Below are 24,043 nucleotides of genomic sequence, written 5' to 3'. Positions count from 1 at the left end.
GTGCACCTGCAGGAGGCGGAGTGAGCACAACGGATGAGGATGTTCAAATTCACGTGAATATGATATCAGCTGCACTTCCTGTAACAGACACAAAGTCCAAGCTAATAGCAGAGGGAACAGAAAAAGACACAGAGCTGCAACAGGTAATCATGAACATGGAGAATGGATGACCTGTAGGCTCCTGTCTGCAGTTCTACCACATCAGAGGTGAGCTGAATGTTGTTAATGGACTGTTACTCAGGCAGAACAGGATCATTATTCCACAAAACTTGAGACGGGACATGCTACACAGGATCCATGAAGGTCATCTCGGTGTCGAGAAATGCAAAAGAAGGGCGAGAGAGACAGTATTCTGCCCTGGCATTAACAAAGACATTGAGAGACTGATAAGCAGATGTGAAACATGCCAGAAACACAGAAACAAGCAAACCAAAGAGCCTATGATGCTGTCTGATGTGCCAACAGCACCTTGGCACAAAGTAGGAATGGACTTGTTTCATCTCAAGGGTAAAGACTATTTAGTGGTCATTGACTATTACTCAAACTTCCCAGAAATGGCATTGCTGGCAAACATGACATCAGCCTGTGTCATAACACATGTGGAATCCATCTTTGCTAGACACGGCATACCACACACAGTGCTAAGTGACAATGGCGCATGTTTCAGCAGCAGAGTGGCAAGAGTTTGCAGTACAGTACAACTTCAGGCATGTGACGTCTAGTCCTCTGTATGCACAGTCGAATGGGAAAGCTGAGAAGGGAGTCCGCATTCTCAAGCAACTCCTAAAAAAAGCTCCTGACAGTAACTCTGACCCCTACCTTGCATTACTCAGCTGCAGAGCATCACCACTTGAGTGCGGAGCATCACCAACTGCTAATGAACAGAAAACTACGTAACACACTGCCAAGCCACTCACAGCAAAAGAAACCACCAAAGCTGAAACAAAGACTGCAAGAACAGAAAATGAAGCAGAAATCATTCTATGACAAAACAGCCAAGCAGCTTCCTCCCCTGTCATGCAACGACACAGTCAGGATTGAGGATGCTGATGGATGGAAAACCAAAGCTACTGTGCTTAAAGAGGTAGCTCCAAGATCATACAGTGTGAGGACTGAGGAAGGACAAATCTTCAGATGCAATCACCGCAATCTTCTAAAACACTAGAGACTGTTACAGAGCGCAGTGAAGCCATAACTGAGTCTGAGCCAACTCCTTAAGATTTTGAGTGTTAGTGGCTAGGATAATTGACACCTGAGATTTGTGTGTCAACTTCATTTTACCTTTAAAGAAAGGGGGGGTTGATTAGATGTTATTACACCTCCTATCCACTAGGTGTCAGGGGTGGTTCCTATCGGACTGAAAAGTAATGTTATGGTAGTAGGAAGAAGAGCATGATTAAAGAACAACTTCGGTATTTTTCAACCTGGGCTCTATTTCCCCATGTGTATGTGTGCGTATGATTCATGGGTACCACTCGTTCTAAAATTGGTTCAGTATTGAGCCGCGAAACGAGCTAAAACGGTAATGGGGGCAAATGCGTCCTGTATAAAAGTGCTTTTTTTCGCCACTGACCGGTTCAGATCGCCAGTGCTATCTCTGTAAATAGCATATGGTAGCGGCCCTGGGGCAGTGGTGAGTGTGAATGAGTGGAGTCAGCTGTCAGTCAGTGTTGGAGCAGAAAGGTGGAAGGTGTCCCCGCTTGGTAATGTAAATGAGTATGTGTGTGTGAATTGTGTGTTACGCTAGAAGAGTCAGAGGACGGGGTCTTTCACATGCTACCCCCTGGAGTGTTACCAGAGTTTTTGGAGTGCTTAAATAAATGGGCCTTTTTCCCGAACGCAAGAACAGGATGTCGCGCAACACCCCGTACAGCTTTCATAGGCTGCCTTTGTCGGATGGCGAGATGCTGAAGTTGTGGCTAGTTGTGCTACAAATGGATGCTAACACTCCTCTCCAGACACTGCGCCTTGCAGACCATCAGGTCTGCAGTGCTCACTTCTCCCAAGATGACTACTGCCAGCCGAAGAAGAGAAGACATCCAATCCCGAAACACCTCTTCCTCAAGAAAATGGCTGTCCCACGAGTAGAGAGAGCTACAGACACAGTGGAGCAAAGCTTGTGACATCACACAGCCCAGAGGTAAGGGAAAGGCTAAGTTAGTATGCTATTTACAGAGATAGCACTGGTGATCTGAACCGGTCAGTGGCAAAAAAACACACACTTCACACACGCATACTCATTTACAATACCGAGCGGGGCCGCCCTCCACCTTTCTGCTCCAACACTGACTGACAGCTGACTCCACTCATTCACACTCACCACTGCCCCAGGGCCGCTACCATATGCTATTTACTGAGATAGCACTGGCGATCTGAACCGGTCAGTGGCGAAAAAAAAGCACTTTTATACGGGACGCATTTGCCCCCATTACCATTTTAGCTCGTTTCACGGCTCAATACTGAACCAATTTTAGAACGAGTGGTACCCATGAATCATATGCACACATACACATGGGGAAATAGAGCCCAGGTTGAAAAATACCGAAGTTGTCCTTTATCTCAGGAAAACAACGTGTGAGAATGCGTGATCTGCCCAGTTCGCAAATTAAAGTTCTTGATGTGAACTAAACAAGGACTATTTATTTCTGGGAGACAATGTTCATAAATTGGGAGCACTGTTGGAACATACAGTGTGGTTATTCAGAAAATCGCACTCAGAGCAATAGAGTGTACTCAGTGTAATCTCTCTTGGAAGACAAAGCAGCTGAGTGCCAAGCAGAGTGAATTAAGCAATATCAAACAAAAGGAAGTGCTGTGAGACGGTTCAACAAGTGTCGTCATCAAATATGTAACCCTCCATCCCAAATCAAAGCAGCAGTTCAGAAAACGGCTCAAACATTACAACGACAAGTGCAAGACCAGGATTCTTCGAATATCCAGGCATATGTAGACATTTGATCAGTGTTACACCTAATAGTCACCAACACACTATAGATTACTTCAGTAATTTTCCATTAAGATTCCACTGGTCATCCACAGAAAAAACCCTACCTCTCTCTGTCTCTCTCTCTCTCTTCTGTCCATTCTTTTGATTCTTTGACTGCTCATGGGGGGTAACAAAATGTCGACAGGCTAGCCCAGTTAGCTGGTGATCAATATAAAGATCTATAGTACATAGAAACTACGGCACAAACATATTGATGAGGGGAGAAGAAGAGGAGGAGCTGGAGATACCTCTCTCTTCTCCTCTCCCCAAATGTTTATGTTCACAATTACAGGTGTTGAGAGGCATCATTAGATGTGAATGCTGCTGTTGGTGGTGATGGTGGTGGTGGGGTTCTAGAAATCTAATAACATACCACCAAAAGAAGAAGAGAATTGACTACTGAAGTGTTGTTTTTCTCCGTTTTTCTCCATTTTAGTGTGTGTGCTTGTAATGAAATGGATGTGGAGCTGCTAAGGCAGGAGATGTTGTGACGGGGGGGTATAAAGCCACGTGAGCCTTACACACTCACATCACAGCTCCAAGCAATAACACCTATCAAGCAATCTTGCCTGTTTTGTCGAGGCTGTCCCTGTTCAGGCACAAGCTAACACACACACACACACACACACACACACACACACACACACACTAAGACTGACATATGTGTATGTTTTCCCATTATTAAGTAAAACTGTGCACAAAACAAATACTGCCTCTTATTGCTGTCTGCAGATGTAACTTTTTTGCTGAAGGCCATCTCACCAGCAGCTCTAGATGGACTGCAGAGAGCTACTTTACATTAAAGGAATAGTTCAACATTTTGGGAAATGCTAATTCTCCTTTTTTCTTTGAGAAAGATAGAAACATTGGACCTTATTCACCAATATCTTATTATGTTTTTTCTTAAATTTGTTTTTAAGAATGGTCTTAAGAAAAGTCGCACCTGTGTTCATATAATGATAAATTCCATTGTCCCTGCAAGTTGAAAGCACGTGCCAGTTGATCCCCTTTGTCATTGCCATGACCTCCTGTGGCAATGGATGATGCTCCTGGTACAGCTCTGATATGTCACAGTATTTGCTTTGTAAGGACTCCCAATCTGTTTCCCATCCCGCCTCATAGATCTTTTCACTGCTGTTCTGTCACTAAAGTACATCCACAGCTCTGGTCCCTGTTTACTTCCTGTGAGTTACAGCATTATCAAAGATTCCAACAGGAAAAAAATGGGCCTATTGAGAATTTTTATGTTGTCAAGTGTGAAGGGGTCTTTACTCGTGTTACTTTCACCTCACCATCGGTCCAAGCAATGACATGTCTGGTCTGAGTTTTTACCATCTCCACAGTATTTTCTGTAACTAAGCGACCAAATGATCTACCTTCTATTTACAGTTGCATGCCCAGTGTATCTGATATTCATGTGATATGCCTTTCCAGGCGTTTTAGGATTGACAAAGATTAATATTGAAATGGCACTAAAATGCTTCTGTGTATGGAGATTTCTCATTGTTAGATGCCATTTTAAAATGAATTAAAATAAAATTCATTAAAATTGAGTTAAATGAACATATTGGTGTGGACGTGGCCTGATCAGAAAAGTTGAATTTATTAAGTCAAGAATGTCCAAATGAAAGCCTTAAGAGGACTGACTCCAAAAACTTAAGTGGTAATGAAATGAAGGTAGTTCTGCAGGAAGTGAACGCCAAACAAGCTGTAATATAAGCCACATCAGTAGTGGATACAAAATAAATAACAAATGCATGCAGACCTCAAAAAAGCATTGCATGCAAGACAGCCCGAGAATGTCACAGAGCTAGAAGCCTTTTGCAGGAAAAATGGGTGAAAATCCCCCAAACAAGAAGCGTTTAGAAACTGTGATACTTGCCAAAGGGGGCGCTACTGAGCAGTGACCATGCAAGGTGCCCAAAGTTTTGCTCCAGGCCCTTTTCCTTTTTAGTCTTTTTGAAACTGTAAAGATTGAAATTAAAAAGTAATCTTGCTTAAACTATTGAAAAAATATGTCATCTTTAACTTCACGTCATTTAGAAATCAGTTCATCTTGTACTTACGTGACTACTCACAGGAAATGAAATTTTGACCTGGGGTGCCCAAACTTACGCATGCCACTGTAGGTTCTTCGGGTTCATTAAGCATGTCTGAGATTCTGTTGAGTGAAACTTTCATTCCTCTTAAACATAGTCAGTCTGGATTTTTCTGCTCTGCAGCTACAGCAGATTTGAAACCCTCATCATCTGACTGCATGGACTTTGAGTAACATGGCCTCCATATGTTTCGCCCGGGGCATGACTGCTATTTTTTTCTCTCCCTCAATCTCTGTTACTTTCTCACTCCCGCTATCACACAAATAAACAGGCTGAGTGGCTCAGCCATTCACAGTAACTTTTTAATTATCTTTTTATGCTGATTTCTCGCCATCAAGCCTTTGGGACTTGCTCGCGCAAAACAATTACCAGTTGCTGCTTGTTTTCTGTCTCTTATCTGAGGGAAGCTGCTGCCTCTAGGGTGATAAAACACAACTCTGTCTTCCTCTCTCCTGTCTCCTTTTCTTGGGTCTTTCTTCCCCTTCTTTTCTGAGACTGTTCCTCTGGTTTTCCCTCCTCTATTACCCCTTCTCTTGGCTCTTGTTTCTTTTCCTTGTATTTTGGTTTCTCACCTTTTTGGCTGTTGTCCCCACTTACTCTTTACTTTCTCCCTTTGTCTTCATGTCTGTACAGAACATTGTCTCAAAAATGACATTTCTGTTAGACAGTTCTGCAGATTTATGTGTGATGCCAAAGTGAAGTTGACACACTGTGGTGAAAAATCAAGAGAATTAATTGAGCGCATTTAAAAACAGCAAATGTTGACCATAGTGCTTTACAGAAAAATCAAAAATACAATTAAATAAGTGTCACAGACAAATAATATTTGAAGTAATAACAACTGAGAAGACCCAAAAGCAGTCTTGAGATAGGATTTAAAAGTGATAATGACAGTGAATTTATCACTAAAATGTAATGTCTTTTCTTCAACTACAGCTATTAGGGATAAAAATGACAAATATGTGACTAAAACTAATATGCATACAGTTTTTGCCTGCCGAGGCCTCCCTCCCCCAGTACAGTGATGGTACTTGCACATTCACCTCCCTTTGGTTTGTTGTGTGTGTGTGTGTGTGTGTGTGTGTGTGTGTGTGTGTGTGTGTGTCTTTTGGTAGCCAGTACAAATCTTTCCTTAAGTTTTGTTTTGAAATATTCTGTTAAGTTTTTGTGCCAATAAACCTTTCCACATTAGACTAAAATCCCCTTTTTTGTCTTTATTCAAAAGGTTAACTGGGTTCTGGGTTAGACTTAGACTCTGTCTGCGTTTCTATCTCCGCTTGTCACCTTCCCCTGTTATGTATGTGCATTGGCATCCATTTAGTTTGTTGCAAATTCTGATGTAATGAAGTATCAGGACTGACTGAGAGTCACATTTAGATCTAAAAACAAAAGTGAAATGTGCAGGTATTGTCAGGCTTGCTTGAGGCTGAATTGTTCACAGAACTACAAATGAGATTGCACCTGTTATTTAAATGTAGGACTTGTACAGCTAACAACAAGACTTTAGACTGACTGAAACATTGTCTGTAAAATATCTGTACACCATGATCACTAGAGAAGCATGACAACTGAGTCTCAACAATTATAATCGCTTTCCTCCCCACTAATAATTTCAACCCAGCTGGAGAAAACACCCTGTTTACCGCTCTATTTTTCTGACATTTCCAAAACTCTCTGAAACTTTGGTGGGTTGGAAACACAGCTGCTGTGTCTGTCAGTGAATCATTTGTCTCTGTTGCTCCATTTTGTCCCCTAAATTGTCTCTTATTTTGGAAGGGTATTATTAGCATATTATCATTTACCCAGGGCGGGTCATTTCAGCTGTGTCTGACATGCTGTCAGGGGCCTATCATGCTGATGATGGAGCCTGTCAGTCATCCTCTCAACAAAATTAGATACTCCAATGTGGCTGTTGTGTTTTGTGTGTGTGTGTGTGTGTGTGTGTGTGTGTGTGTGTGTGTGTGTCTGTGTGTGTGTCAGGGCATATTATAGGCTAGGGTTTAGTTTAATTTCAATGAAATCAAGGCAGGAAGTGGATTTCCTCCAAGTTGAAAATGAGAGCTCCTTTATTGGCTAATAGATTGCACTTTATTTCCATTTTGTCGTGACTGATCTGCAGGCAAAGTGACCCCCGACTGTGGTTGGTCTGAGTGACACTAAACAGTGTGGAAGTCAGTGGAAAGTCATGCAAATCATTAAGTTTTGTGTATACTAGTGCAAGACACTGTGGCCCAGTCTTCCATAAATGGCACACATGCTACAAGCATGCAGAGGCATTTATGCTCCAAAATATCAGAGGTGTATCAACAAAATATTTAAGCAAGGATTAAAGCTATAGTGTGTAACTTCTGTCGCCTCCCAGCAGATAATGCGTTATTACAACTAATTAGCCGGCGGCACTTCCATGTACACAAAGTAACACTCGCCACACACCGTACACAGAGTAACACAAGCCAGTCGCCACACACCGTGTACACAGAGTAACACTTGCCACATGCCGTGTACACAGAATAACACTCGCCACGCACCGTGTACACAGAGTAACACTCGCCTCACACCGAGTACACAATGCTACACAACGTGGCGAACACCAGGCTGCTAACATTACATTACGTTCATAGCACCATTTCCAAGAAAATAAAGTAAATAAAGTACTAGGTCCAGTACATGTGACAGTAGCACATACTACTCATAATATAATTATAAACCAAGTCACTTACTTATCCAACAGCAGCAAGGCAACATCCGTGTCTGCCCTCAGCCCACTTTCTTCCTTCAGGGCTCTCCACCGAGGAAAAGCGACGCCAATACAAATCCTCGTTTTATGAATCCTCGTTCGTTTCCTCTGTTTTAGCTCTGGCTACGCACCGCCATCAAGGAGTGTTACTGGAAAAACATACCCAAAAAGTAGCCATGGCCAGGGGTTGAGCAGTGATTTTAAATGTGGGGGTGTTCCAGGGGTGGCACATGAGCACCACATCCTGCCTGCCTTTGGCTGTTTCCCTCTCCAAAATTAATGCTCCCAGACAGTATTCAGAGGTTCTTCCAACATAGAGTCGGTCATTATGAACTGAGAGTCATTCATTATGAACATGCATATTTATTAAAACAAATTTAATCTGTTATCAATTTTTAATATGAACATATACCAAATCATATCATTGTAGGCTACCTGAGAACTGAGACAAGACATCCACACATAAACATCTGCAACAATCAATCACAACCCCAAAATGACATATGTATGACTTTAGAGTGAACAGTGAATTAGGATTTATCATTCTCACATAAATGGAGCGTGGAGTCATAACACAGTAGGTGTCATGTGAACAACTGACTGATCCATTGGGTGACCTTGGTGAGGTCTACCTCCGTGTGTGGGTGCATTTACAGCCTCTCTTCATCACGTAGTTTGAATTAGGCCTACACAGTTAACATATAAGTGGTGCGGCGACGGCTTCAAGCGTCCCGCTCCTGCTCCTCAGACGGAGGCTGATTGTCCCACTGCGGGTGCAGCGGGGCACACACATGCGCACGCTGACGCCGGCAATCGCTCGCCCATGCCGACCAATAGTATGTCTCTGCAGACCTGGAGACTGCAGATTCAGACCCGCAGTTCTGGACCCGCAGTTCTAGACCCCTTGTTTTTCGTCCCCTACTGGACGGCTGTATAACTGCAACTAAATCAGCATCTCACCCAAACACCACTGTTTGAAAGAAGTTGGACTTTTAATGCTTTATTACAATTTACAATTTTAAAATTTTATTACACCCGAATAAAAATACCAAGATTTAATTGTTGATTTATGCCTGGGTGCTGTTCTGCATTATTATTGTTTGCTGGTTGTTCTGTATGGTTTGATCCAACTATTTTAGTTCTTTATTTCTTAATATTCATCAGACTACTCTGACTGGCACGCCAAAAACGTGCACTGCATTGATCAAACCCGCTACAGGAAATGTCTGGTCTTGGGTGTCCAGTGCTCACTTTTGTTGTGGGAATTTGAAACAAAGGCTGTGAAATACTGAAATGGTTTGAAATGTTTTATTGTGTGCAGTGGTTACATCACACATCAGGGAGATCTGCAGAGAAAAAAAAGAAATCAAACATATCACAAAATTGAAAACAGAAACTAAAAAAAATTAAATACCTATCACAGTCTACACTGAAATACTGAAGATTCTGGAGCATAGCAAATACGTTATTATATCAACATATTAACAATAGTGCCCCTTCCTTCCTCATCTGCCTTTGATCCTCCACAAAACTTCACTGTGGTTTCCCCTTTCTGGATTGTTATGTGCACCTTAAAATGAGAGTCCCTAATTATTCAAAGTTAATATTTTTCAACCGTTTTACACACATAAACAAGGCCAAAACCTAATAATAGACAAAAATACATTTCTGAACTTCTGCGCTGGATGAGCTTAATTTCTGTCCACAAAATCTCTAAATATATGCTATAGAGTATTATCAATGTAGTGATATAAACACACGTGATATATAATATTATGAATAATAAAGGAAAAACGTGTGTAGGTGTATTACATGATATACATGAATACAAAATTTACTTTTAGCATAAATTACACTAATTGCCAATATGTAAACAGTTTCATGCTTGTATGAAAACGTAAGCCTATACAAGTTTTTCTCATCCACTTCATTGCTTTAATCATTTATTCATGTTTAATTTAAAACACATGCTAAAATTATTCGTCATCGCGCTTCGGTTTCATGAAACAAAATGTGCAGGTCAAACAGTTCATTGCTAACAAGCTGAACTATTACCTACTACTTTAACCCATATTTGACGTGCCTTTCAGACTATCGTGGTAAAGACAGTCATATCATTTTAAACGTATCACTGTAAAACATGAAGTTCGCTCTGTAATTCAAGTCAACAAAATAGTTTAAACAAATAATATGATTCACATTCAATACTCACACTCGGATCGTCGTCGGCCATATTCAATAGTTGTAATAGTATGTTGGCTTCCAATGAAATAGAGGGCGCTGTCGCGAAATACAAGGGGTCTAGAACTGCGGGTCCAGATCTGCAGGTCTGAATCTGCGGTCTCCAGGTCTGCAGACACACCCTCCTCCACGCCGAGCCTATCCGCTGTGTGCGAGGCTCCACAGGTGACGCAGATCAGCAGATGAGTAATCACCTGAGCTGGGGAGCGAGGCAACGGACACTTTATGGAGGACCAGGCAAGGAAAAGGACATTGCCGGTAAGCGTTTGGGAGTGATGCCTGCCTCTATGGTTTCAAGACCTGGCAGTGTTTGAGCCTGTTAATTGAATTCTTTGTTCGCTGGGTCACTTGTTTAATTTAGTCATAGACCTTATGTGGCACGTGGCATAAAGTTTGCATCGCTAATTGTAATCTGTGACCCAGATCCTATTAGCGTGCGTTGTATTAGCCTGCACTGTTAAAATATTTCATTTAAAAGGATATATTAAAATAGATTATTAGTTAATTATTTGGTAAGCTGACAGAAATCAGGTACAAGTCTTTGAGTAAAAGTGTAAAATATCAATAAAACTGAACTGTAAAAACTGTTAAAACATGTAAATTAAAACATTTATTTTGGTTAAAAAATAGGAATAAAAATAGGACTAATTAGTTAATCTATTTCATTTGAAGCTACTGCTAAAATCCTTTTTTTGCTGACATGTGAAAGTTAAAGTAGCAAATGTGTCTATAGTTTTATATGTGGTATTTAGCAGTGTTGTGCTTTTGTGTGCTGTTATAGTCCATCCTAATTTTGGGTGTTTTCTGTGCTCATCATGCAGTAAAAGAAAGTTAAGTGCACTGACCGAGACGAGACCAGGTCTGGACAACAAGGGAATAAAGGAGCCGTGTGTTACCCCAAGAAGCGCGCACCAACCAATATGGCTGACGTAAAGGCACTGGAGGAGCTGAGAGCAGAGAGGACAGCTCGCCTTTTTTGTCACATTTCTCATTCAGCACGCTTTAAAAATATAGAGGACCAATACAGACCAATACAGTGGACCATCACTATGGAACAATTTGGAACAACTATGGAACAGTTTACCTGTATTAAAATCAATAACTACACTGGCATTGTTCAAAAAACAACTGAAAACTTATCTTTAATTTTGTATGTCCAAAAAACCAAAAATACAAATAAAATAACATCAACCCTTAAAAACAATTATGGGTGAAAATTTCAAACTATTAACACAGAATTTAGTTGACAAAAATTACCTATTACCTAACCAAAAAGCCCAAAAGTGTTTTTCCTGCTTTCTCTGCGGGACACAAATTCTCTGGCAATTGCCTTCCTGTCCATTATCTCTAGTTTTCTTTATGAATATGACACACGGCCACACTGTTCAGCCGTGTTTGTGTCATGGTGCTCCGGAGCCATGTCTTCAGCCTCCGTAGCCCACTGAACCCTCTCTCTGCCTCAGCTGACGACACTGGCACAACAATAAGCAGTCTGATGAGTGTCTCAACTTGATCAAAGAGGCCACGGACTTCTGAACACATCCTCTGAACGATACCAGCAACATCACTGCTGGACTGGAAGTTGTACTTTGCTCTGAACATAGCAAGCTGTACCTTCAGGCTCTCTGCGTTGAGCTCTGGATACTTTTGCACAGCATCATTTATCTCTCCAGTTAAGAGGATTTGCTCCAATTTCTTTATCATTTTCATCCCTTCCTGCTCAAGTTGTTCTCTGATCTGAACATCCACCACATCAAGAACTCTGTAGTACTCTGCTCAATAGTACTCAGTGGAAGATGAATGCACATGTGCAGGAGCAGACCCAGTATAGCGCTGAGGTGGCTTATGGTGACGTGGGGCTGCAATTGGTGTTAGACAGAGTTTCTCACACATTTGTGATGCATTCCTGTGAACAGTTTGGAAATACTCTGGGGTTCTTTTTTTTGCAAAGGTTTCTTTAACACAGGCAATAGCAGAAAGCATGCCATCTATAGTCTGTGTTCTGCGCTGGAGAGAAACATTGAGAGTCTCCAACTCTTCTGTTATCTCTAAGGCAAGCAAAAGGCCAAGAACAACATTTCCCTGCTGAAATTTTTCATACAAGCCCTGGGCCCTGCCTGCTGCATCTGAACGACCTGTTGCCATCTCACTCAAAGAATGCAATACATGCTCATACTGGCTCAGCACAGCACGTATGGCTCTTGTCCGAACTGTCCATCGTGTGGGACAAAGAGGTCTTATAGCCTGCTGTGGCCCCTCCTCCATTTTTGTGATGCCCTGGAGATATCCTTAAGCTTGCCTGACTGGCCAAAAAAAACTCCCAACTCATGAACCCATTCCATGGAGTTACGAATCACAGCTGAGGCAGTACAGGCTTGCTGGGTGATGAGGTTCACACAATGTGCACCACAGTGCACATATGGAGCAAGTGGTTGCTCTCTCTGAATGATGGCCTGTGCTCCTGAGTATTTACCAGCCATATTCGCTGCTCCATCGTATGCTTGGCCTCGTAAACCAGTGATGGACAAGTTGAGGCGCAACAACACGTCCTTCACCACCTTTGCCAGATTTTCTCCAGTGGTCAGTGAAACCTCATACAGGCCAATAAATTCTTCATGTGCAACCAAATCATGGTCAACATACCTCAAACATAATGCCTGTTGTTCTTTTCCAGACTGATCTCTTGTGCCATCCATCATTATGGAGAACTGCAAGGGTGGAACTGATCGAATCTTGTCAGATATCTCCCTGACAATGAAGGTGATCATCAAGTTGAGGAACTCGTTTTGAATAGTTCCTGATGTGTAAACATCCTTTTTATTTCCCAGCTACCTGGAAAGGCGTGGGTCTCCCTATGCCTTAAATTGGAGTAGTTGATCAAGATTTCCCTCACTTGAATCATGGCCCCTGAGAGCTAAACCCTGTCTTGCCAACAAGTGCATACCACCAATTATTTTTAAGAGGCATTCCCTTGCTTCTTCTTGTTTTGATGCAGCCACACTGGCTAGTTGGCACTGAACTGATCTGTTCTCATACAGATAGGTAGTTATTGCTGTCTTGTGGCAATCAGACTTTTCATGTTTATTGAATCTCTCAATGGCCTTTTTCCAGTTTTTGAAGCCTGCTGAAATAAATGCAGGTTCCGCATTCTTTGCCAGTGGTGAAGTATCTGTATGAAATGCTTTGGAGCAGTAAAAACATAGCACACCTTCTACACAGGGACTAAAATGGAGCCATGGGAATCTGGTGTACCATTGTGTTTGAAATGTAAGAACATGTTTTCCAACAGACTGTTTAATGATATATTTTGTATCTGGTTGATTTGGTTTGGATGCAGAGATGTCCATCACCATTATTTCCTCTTGCTCACCATCTCCCTGTTCTTCTCCTGTGTTCGCAGCATTTCCCTCCACTACATCTTCTAATGTGTTTTCTCCCTCTCCTTCTCTTCTGTTCTCTCCCTCTCCTTCTCCTCTCTTTTCTCGCTCTCCTTCTCCTCCATTCTCTCCTTCTTCCTCTCCTCTGTTTTCTCCCTCTCCTCCTCCGTTCTCTCCCTCTTTGTCTCCATGCTCTTCTTGGTCCTCCTGACTCCTGGACCTCCCTCTCTCTGTAACATACATATAGAGCTCAGTGTTAATATTCATGAACATGGAAGTGATGAAATCTCTTATGTAAACTTAGAATAAACCTGATTTTGATGAGGAATTGTTTTTTTATCTGCTTTAGTTTAGTTTTTTACACACCCACTCACATGTCATAAACATTCAAACATATTTCATAACAGGTGGAAATAGGAACATACAGTTATTAAAATACTTTATACTTTTACAAAGTTAAAAACAATTTAGGCTTAAGATTAATGCTGACGGGCGGCATGGTGGTGTGGTGGTTAGCACTCTCGCCTCACAGCAAGAGGGTTGCCGGTTCGATCCCGGGCATGGGAGCCCTTCTGTGCGGAGTTTGCATGTTGCATGGCACTCCGGCTTCCTCCCACAGTCCAAAGACATGCAGATTGGGGATTAGGTTAATTGATAACTCTAAATTGTCCGTAGGTGTGAATGTGAGTGTGAATGGTTGTTTGTCTCTGTGTGTCAGCCCTGTGATAGTCTGGCGACCTGTCCAGGGTGTACCCTGCCTCTCGCCCGATGTCAGCTGGGATAGGCTCCAGCCCCCCCGCGACCCTCAAGAGGATGAAGCGGTTAGAAGATGAATGAATGAATGAATTAATGCTGACAGGACTGATTCCCTAGGATCCATTTTTTGACTTCACAGGAAAAAACCTGGCAAAAGTCTGTGCAAAGTTTCAGATTGGTTGGGAGATTGTTCCATGATTTGACAGCTTTAAAAGAAAAAGCTGATTGAGCAAAGGCAGAGCTATGCTTAGGGATGTTACATTTTCCACTTGAGACAGATCTTGAGGCTCTGATAGTGTGTTCAGAACAGAGTTTGACAAAACTTTTCATTGGGGGAGGAGCAACATTATGGATTATTTTGTGTACTAAACGGACATCAGAATACAACATTAACTTATCAAAGCTAAGCAGTGGTGATACTGTCGTGATTTTCTGTCTAAGATTTTTAGGGCTTGTTTGTGGAGTGTCCTGATGGGTTTCAAGACAGATGTACTTGCCTGAGACCAACATGACATGTAATAATTATAATAAGACAGAACCATGGCATTGAAATTTACATTACTTTACATTTACATATATTTTATTGCTCTTACTGTTTTAACTAATCTTTCATTGAAGATTTTAATATTTTCTTTGCAATTAAAATAAAATAAAATAAAATAAAACATCCTTCATTTTTAACAACCAACGACACAGTGTGAAAAAGAGGATCTGCATACTTGGATCAATGCAAGTATCTTATAAATATAACTGATTAATCCACGTGTGTCTGACCTCAGTACTAGTCACAACAATGGTCAGACACACCTGGATTAATCAGTTTGTCCAATAATGTAAGACAGGAAATACAGGAGCTGGTTTAAGTTCAGGAAGTAGTGGAGATGGGCATAAAGCCTATGCTTTCGGTCTGATCAAGGCGATCAGCAACACCTGTGTTGTGCCACTCCTGCTTAGATGGGAGATGTAGTTCAAAAGCAGAGTGTGTAGTCCTCTCTGCACAGCAATAGATTTCGAGTACAGGAAACACTCCACTCCCAACCCTTTATTTAGGGGTATGCATAGATTCAGTCTTCTATTTGTTATACTGTGTATATATGTATGTATTTTTTTTCTCTGTTTTTTCTCTATTGTCTAGTTGTTATCTGCGCATGGTTCTTGTGGAGTGTTTCCTGTACTCGAAATCTATTGCTGTTTTCAGCATAAATATTCATTCATGTGACATCATTTAATGATGTCACATGAATGGATTAAAAGTTATATGACTACAAAAACAAAAGACAAAATTTAAAAAATTAACCAGGAATTGAATTTCACAGAATTTTATTTTTTAAAAAACACACATATCAACAGTTATCAATTTGTCTTTATTTTATCATGGAGGATTATTAGGCTATTCCTTTCTTTTCAGTTCTGACAGAAACCTATCTTGCCTCAAGTTGATCTTTGGCTGCTCCTGATTGGATGCTATCGTCAAAAAACAAAAGAAGAGCAGGGTCTCCGCCGACAGAGAGATGATGTTGATTTGAGGGGGCGGAGAGCCGGTTTCCTCTGCACTCAGGTGCGCTCCATTTTTGTATGCTGGTGCACTGCCAGGGTGGGCAAACGGGTTTACCTTTGGAAAATGTGTGTGGGGTGAAAATGTGTGTGGGGGGGTGTGAAATCATCTTGCTGTAAAAGTGGGGGTGTCAAAACACCCCCATCCCCCACGGGTGCGACGCCCCTGGCCGTGGCAGCAGTAGTCAACATCGACAGACCAGATTGTCAGTGATTTTGGTGTCAGATACGAAGGCACCTTTCACTGTGTTGTCATACACCCCCTGGTGGTGTCAGTTTGTATCGCTGTTGGGCAACTTCAGTTTGTAATGCCACTGGCAACAACTGATATAAGGAAGTGGAAAGTCCCTATAGGTCCAACAAACCCCTTACAAGATGTAAAACCAAGGTGTTTTACCAACATTGTAAGTTTATTTTGAAAAAGACTGGATGCATCTAACGAACAGAAACTATGCAGTTCATTTAACAACAGAAGTGTATTTTGAAGAGACACAATGTATGTAACTAGCATAAACTGACATGCTGTCCTGGAACATCAACAACAGATGCAGGAGGATACCTTGCACATCATATTTATACGTAAAAGTCCACTGACAGAGCAGCAATATTTGACGAGTTGGAATGAGAACATGTTGGACAAACATTACAGTTGTGCACTGTAATTGTAACTGTTGCTCCTAGTTGACATTATTTTAATATTTTAACTAGGCTGTTTTTAGTTGCAAATATTCAGAGGTGCTCATTCACCAAGCGCTGTGACAACTTTTGGAGCCTTGGCACTCGATGGCACTCGGTGGGAAAAAAACGATTTTTATATTAATCGTGATTTTTTTTCTCGGACGATTCTAAAAATCGATTCTCTCCCCAGATATTTTTCTATGTATTTTAGGCCATTTTTTCACCGATAACCAATAAAATATGTTTATTTTAAAACATGCTCCTCTGGCTCTGATGCAGCCATCTCTATACCTGAAGTCCCCACTCTTGGCTGTGTAACAATGTCCCGCCTACAGCCCTCACTGATTGGTGATAGTGATAGCCAAGCAACACTGAAGCTTCTACAATTAGGACATGGAGGAGAAGCAGACTGCTCCGTGAGCCATGGCAAAAACAAAAAAAAAAAGATTTAGGCTAATCGTCATCAAGTGAACATGACCTGGAGCTCCTTTACTTAATAAAAAGAAGACAGAAGTTAACTCAAAATGTAGCTGGCATGAGTGCCACAAATGCTAACATATAATGGAAATCTTCTTAGATGCGCTAACAGAAATTAGCATCGGCTCCGCAACGGCATTACAATGACAAACAATATAGTGCAAGTGATCTACTCTACATAACATAAGCAAATAAACTCAGAGCAATATATTTGTACTTACAGACGTATGTTTCCTGTGCTCTATTAAACTTTAACCTTGTTGTTGTGTGTAGCATGTGCACACTAATTTTGGAACACTATGTGTGCTATGGTGCACAAAGCAAGACAGCATCAACTGCAAGGCTAGTTCAGGAGATCTGGGTTCGGCTCTAGGAGTGGAGAAAGAAAGAGGCTGAGACAGAACTTGCGGCTCAAAATGATACAATATATTGAAAGGAAAAAAATATATAACAAACAAAACAGAAGGAATGGCCACTCACAAAAAAAAGAAAAATAAATTTCAAATTCAAATTAACATTTAATGAGTTCAAGGCAATCAAATGAGTATAATAAGTTCAATACGTTCAAATCCAAAAGTTCAATGAGCCCAATCAGTTTGATGAGCTCAGTCAGTTCACATAATGAGCTCGCAAAAGCTCAGGTTGCCCACAACGCAAAGGGCTGCAAACACGATAACTTGAGATGGCCTGAGTGTCCAGAAGGGGCAGTGTCCAAAGTGGGGAAAGGGAATGCACGTGTGTGTGTGTGTGTGTGTGACAGGCCGCTCAAGCGTACGAGCCGCGAGGGCATACAACAAAGGGGGAAAAAAAATGGCTGCAACGAAGAGCCTCCTACCAGCCCGACCAGAGCAGGAGGATCGGTTCCTGGGAAGTGAGCAGTGTAGCGGGTGGCTTGCAGACTCATTGCCCAACGTGCATGGATTCAGTTCCTAGTTCCTTAGCTCGCCATCAAACCTGGCCTGAATAAAAAGGAGCAGGACCAGTGTCAGTTCTCGGTGTACACCAAATACATATATATATCTATCTATATCTCCTCACAAATCAACCAGTCAATAAATAATGCAGGTCGCATCACAATTAATGACATTTCCCATATTGTACAATATTAACAAGTCGTATTATAATACATAACAAATGCATACAAAGTAATTCATTATCAGTTCAAATATCAAAAGACAGTGCATAATATTAATACACATAATCCCTGAAGTAAAGCAGCACTAGGTTTACCTTTAAAGTGCATTGAAGTGCACTGAAGTACATGGAAATGCATCTGAGCAATGGCTACAAACAATTAAGTTTGCCCCTTTTTTTAAAGTGCTTTCATTTACAACATAACAATGACCTACAGTAAACATCTTAAAAGTGACTCGACAGAAGTTACACTTCATTAAGTTGCATACATTTAGAGAAAACGGGCATAAACGAGCATGCTAACCGCTCCAGCTAATATAATGGAAGCAGCTAAGCTAGGCTAACCCCATAGTATGAATACAATACAAAGCTAACTGTTAGCACGACGTAACGACGCCCAGACTGACGCTAGGAGACTGCTAGGAGATATGCATGAACTCGGTTTTTCCACCCGGGTTACACCCTCCCCCCTTTAGATCATGCAACTCCTGGTGCATGCTAAACTTCATAAACAGGAGGGTGCACAAGATCGTTTGCTGCAGAGGTACCAAGCGCTTCACTATACGCGTCAACTAAACCATGAAAAAGAGTCTGCACAACTGAAATAAGAGAGTTACCTAACACTGAGTACTGCAAACGATTCGGTGGCTGGCGTTGACGATTTGAATGTCGGACAACAGGATCAGACTCAACTGCAATATCGGGTGAGTTTTGTACCTCAGCAAGGGTCTCAGTTGGAATAAGCAATGGCTTATTGGGGCTGGGTGATGCCTCTGCTTGGCCAGGAAGCTCAGGTTCTCCAGGTAAGCTGTCCGGATCACAGGTAAGTTGTACTCCCTCAGGTAAGTATTCGGCACCAGGCTCAGAAGCTTCAGGATCAGCAGAGGAATCCCCATCTTCAAGTAGGTTGTTTTCTTCATTTGCAGGTAAGTTGGTTCCTTCATTTGCAGGTAAGGTGGTTTCTTCATTTCCAGGTAAGGTGGTTCGCAGGGCTGAAGGTTCAGCGTCAGCAGGATTCTCAGAATTTTTGGCCGAAGACACAGTTGTAGAACCAGCTTGAGGCAGCGAACTGGTTACGGCTGAATGTTCACTCCTGAAAGCAAAAGGAGGTGGAAGAATATGAGCTTGAGACAACTCCCATTCCTCATCTTCATCCAGATTTTCGTTGGAATCTGCGAGAGCCAGAGTCTGGCTTCGGGTTTTAGGACGATGGGGTGGAGTGTCTGGCAAGGGATTAGGATCATCAGCGCCTGCTTGGAACGGACATGGGAGAAGTAAATCCCGGTGCAGTGTACGAATTGGTCCATCCTTTGTTTCAGGGCGCACAGTGTACACAGGCAGATCTCCAGCACGTCTCAAAACACGTCTTGTTCCCATTTGTCTTCAAGCTTGTGCTTGCCGCGCAGCCTGACATTGCGGACAAGTACTCTGTCACCCTCATTCAAACTTGAGGGTGTGACTCGTTTGTCGAAGCGCATCTTGTTTCTTTCACCTGATTTGGCAGCATTCTTGGATGCTATTTGGAAGCTTTTCTCAAGACGAGATCGGAGACGCTCAACATACTGGGAATGAGAGATGGACTGATTTCTCTGCAGAGGCAGACCAAAGGCGAGGTCTACTGGAAGACGTGGTGAACGACCAAACATCAATTCATAAGGCGTAAAGCCAGTGACGTCATTCCGAGTGCAGTTGTATGCATGCACTAGAGGCTTCACATATTCTTTCCATTTGATCTTCTGCTTTGGTTCCAAGGTTCCAAGCATGCCAAGAAGCGTCCTGTTGAACCTCTCAACTGGGTTTCCCCTAGGATGATAGGGGGTTGTCCGGGTCTTTTCCATCCCAGTGAGTTGGCAAAGTTCTTTGATTAATTTTGACTCGAAGTCGGGTCCTTGATCAGTGTGGAGACGCTCAGGTATTCCATAGCACACTATGAAGTTCTCCCATAAACACTTTGCCACTGTCCTTGCCTTTTGATTTGCTGTGGGTATGGCAACAGAATATTTTGTGAAGTGGTCGGTGAGAACGAGGATGTCTTTTGTGTTACTCTGGTCTGGTTCAAGTGAAAGATAGTCCATGCAAACCAACTCAAGGGGACGAGTGGTCTTGATATTAACTAAAGGTGCGGACCTTTCTGGGAGGGCTTTGCGTCTCACACACCGACTACAAGTCTTGATTTTGAACTCTACATCAGCTGCCATGTGAGGCCAGAAGAATCTGGAGCGTACAAGGTCTAGAGTGCGCTCGATGCCCATATGGCCCATGTCGTCATGCAGGCTCATTAGAACAACAGATCTCAGCTCCTTGGGCAGCACCAGCTGGAACGAGGCTTGTTCCCTGTCCTGCCTCCGCCGGTACAAGATGTCCTCATGCAGCTCAAGGCGAGTCAGCTCCCTCAACAACAGAGCTAGGTCTGGAAGCTCATGCCTTGCAGTGGGAGGCACTTTTTCTCCAGTCTCCATCTGGTGAATGACCTCTCTTATAGCTGGATCAACACGTTGCTGTTCTTTGAGTTCCAGATGTGACAGGGAAGGAACAACTGGTAGCCCGTGGTCGGTTTCACTGGCATAACAATCTGGGATGGCTTCAGCTGACAGGCTCAAGGACTCAACCAAGGTGACAGGACTCTCTGCTGAACTGCTAGGCTGGCTGGAGACAAGGCAGCGATGGCAAATAGCAGACACAACATCAGGGTCCACTCCCTCCACTTCACCTGGTTCACTCACATGCTCTTGGGTGAACTTGTTGATCAAATCCCAATCTTTCTGTGATGAAACATCAGTAAGTTGGCTCTGAGGACGGCGGGATAAACCATCAGCGTCAAAGTTCTGCTTTCCAGATCTGTACTGCAGTTTGAAGGTGTAGGTTGACAGGGCGGCAAGCCACCTGTGGCTGGCGGCGTTTAACTTGGCTGATGTTAACAGGTAAGTGAGGGGATTGTTGTCAGTTACCACTACAAAGTTGGCCCCATACAGGTAGTCGTGCAGTTTCTCTGTCACACTCCACTTCAGAGCAAGGAATTCAAGCTTGTGTGCTGGGTATCTAGATTCACTTGGCGATAAGCCACGACTAGCGTAAGCAATGACTCTCAGCTGACCTTCTTGCTCTTGATACAACGCCGCTCCCAGTCCAGTTGTGCTGGCGTCAGTATGGAGGATGTAAGGTAACTTGGGATCAGCAAAGCCAAGGACCGGGGAACTTGTCAGCTTCGCTATCAGTGTTTCAAAGGCTTTTTGGCAGAAAGATGACCATCGCTCTCCAAAGGGCTGTTTTGCATCTTGGAGTTGGGCTGAATGGGGTTTGGATCTGGACTTGGACATAGGCGCATAGCCACGTGTGAGATCATTTAGAGGTTTAGCAATGGCAGCATACCCTTTGATGAATCTCCGGTAATATCCAGCAAATCCCAAGAATGACTTGAGCTCCTTCAGGGTCTGTGGAACCGGCCAGGATTTAAGAGCAAGGATCTTATCGGGATCAGTCTCAACTCCTCTCTCCGAAACAATATGTCCAAGATATCGCACGGATGTCTGGAAGAACTTGCACTTCTCTGGAGAGAGTTTCAAACCATATTCTTTTAAGCGATTGAGCACCCGCAGCAGCCTCTGCTCATGCTCTTCCAGTGAGCTTGAAAACACGATAAGATCATCAAGGAAAACAAGCACTTCTTTCAAATGGAGATCCCCCATGCACTTCTCCATTAATCGCTGGAATGTACTTGGAGCATTCGTAACCCCTTGGGGCATTCGATTAAACTCCCAGAACCCAACTGGCGTTACAAAAGCCGTCTTTGCTTTGTCAGCCTCGTCCATCTCTATCTGATAGTAGCCTGATTTTAGATCAAGCACGCTGAACCACTTGGAACCGGTCAAGGCCGAAAATGACTCCTTCAGGTTCGGCAAAGCATAGGCATCTTTTATCATCTGTAAGTTCAGCTTACGGTAATCGATGCACAACCGAATATCTCCGTTCTTCTTACGGACCACCACGATAGGTGATGAGAATGGTGAATCAGATTCTCTAATGACACCCGCTTCCAGCAGATCGCGCAGATGTCGGCGTACAGCCTCGACGTCTTGAGGGTGAATTGGTCTGGCCCTATGCTTAAAAGGGGTTTCATCATGCAGTTTGATCCGGTGTTTCACCTTATCAGTGCATCCGAAATCCAAGTCGTGGTGTGAAAAAACTTCAGGAATCTCGTTCAGTTTACTGACGATCCTCTCCTTCTACTCTGGAGGAATGGGTGACTCTCCAAAATCCAACTTCAGAGTATCCGATGTTTCAGCTGGTAAATAGTTCGAGGACACTTGGTGGGACAGGATCTGGGGGGATATGGCAAGTTCGGCAATGGCACAGAGAGGTGGGATGGTTACATCATGATCTGAGTCATTAGTAAGAACAACAGGGATTCTTTTCATGCGGGATTGGCTTGGGAGCGTAATCAGAGAGTTTTTGACACACAGCCCACCTGGCAGTGGTGAAGCTGGATGCTCCACAAGTGCCCATTGACCAGGTGCTGACGTACTGGAGTGAATGGACCCTTCCACGACTGTGGTGTGCCCAGCAGGGATGAGGACAGGAGACTTGGTGGCTAATCTCACAACTCCATCATTGCCAGCCTGATGTCGTCGGTGGCGCATCTGCAGGAGTTTGAGCACGGCTTTGTAGCCATGGGCAGCTGGCTGGAACTCTGCAACCTTACTCTCCATGTGTTGGCTGTACAATGGCTCCAAAGTGTTCATGCCGATTAACACTGGGGACTGAAAATCAGATCTGCCATCAGGAACTACAAGTGCAAGTGTGGCCACATCAAAATCTGCACCTAGGAACTCCCTAGGAAACGTTACCGTCATCTCCACATATCCAAGATAGGGGACGGCTTGTCCTGCAGCTCCTTCCACTTGTAAGATATCACATAGAGGTTTCACAGGCTGGTCTGCAAAGCGCTGGTTATAGAATGAAACCGGGATGGTTGTAACTTGCGACCCTGTGTCTAGGAGGCAATTGCATTCTTGATCAGCGATCTTGACTTTAGCCGTACAACGGGAACCAATTAAGCCTTTGGGTAGTCGAGATGTCATGACTGGTGTTATCTGAGTCAGTTCTTCACATTGCACAGTTTCCTTCTTGTTGGGACATTTTGGGTCCCCAACAGTTCCGGTTCGCCCCGTAACAGGAACTGGACCTAGTTTAAAGACTGTCTTGACTGGGGGTGGGATTTTTGCCATTTTGCTTGTCTTTCAGCAAACTGTTTTTTCTTGGCGGCCACAGGAGCAGAGTTCGGAGGGTTTTCACAATGCGTCTTCATATGGCCATCTTCACCACACCTATAACAATAGCCAGGCTTGGGTGCAGAAGGCAGGGTCTTTGTTTGCTTGCCTGCCCTCTGACCCCCCCCCCCAGCGTACCACCAGACATGGACTTGTGAGCAGCAGACTCACCGAAGCTTGACTGGCTGGCAGTGAGTGATGCAAGCTGCTTCTGGATGTCTGCCAGTTGCTGTGCAAGCTGCTGCGTGACCGTGGTGAGAGCAGCAATTTCTCCCTTCTCTGCACCGTCTGTGTAGGCATACTGTACATGGGCCGAAGCTCTGGGTCTTGCTGAGCCGAGATGTTGCTTCATCCGGATAGCCTTTGCAGCCTCACGGTCTTCCTCAGTTCGCAGCAGTAGCAAGAATTCTGCAAATGTTGGTGGATTGTGTTTCCGTTGTTTCAGTTGTAACTCAGTAATCAAGGAGTTATCCCAACAGCCTCGGCAGAATTGGGTTAACAGGTGTCGTTCAATGTCTTTGTTTATTACTCCTCCACGCTTGACCGCTGAGTTCAAAGAAACCTGCAAACGTTGAAGGTAGCTGGAGGGCTCACCAGCATCTTGAAAGGTGTCTAAAAATTTGGCGTAAAGCTCCTCCCCATCCTGAACAGTGCCGTACGCTGAGTCGAGTGTCCGCAGATAGATGGTGGGTGAAGTATCTGGTTGCAAGTGCTTAACCATTTCAGCAGCAGGTGAC

This window comes from Epinephelus fuscoguttatus, linkage group LG9 (genome assembly GCF_011397635.1).
Source record: "Epinephelus fuscoguttatus linkage group LG9, E.fuscoguttatus.final_Chr_v1".
Taxonomy (NCBI): Eukaryota; Metazoa; Chordata; class Actinopteri; order Perciformes; family Serranidae; genus Epinephelus; species Epinephelus fuscoguttatus.
Note: the sequence above shows the minus strand (reverse complement) of the source record.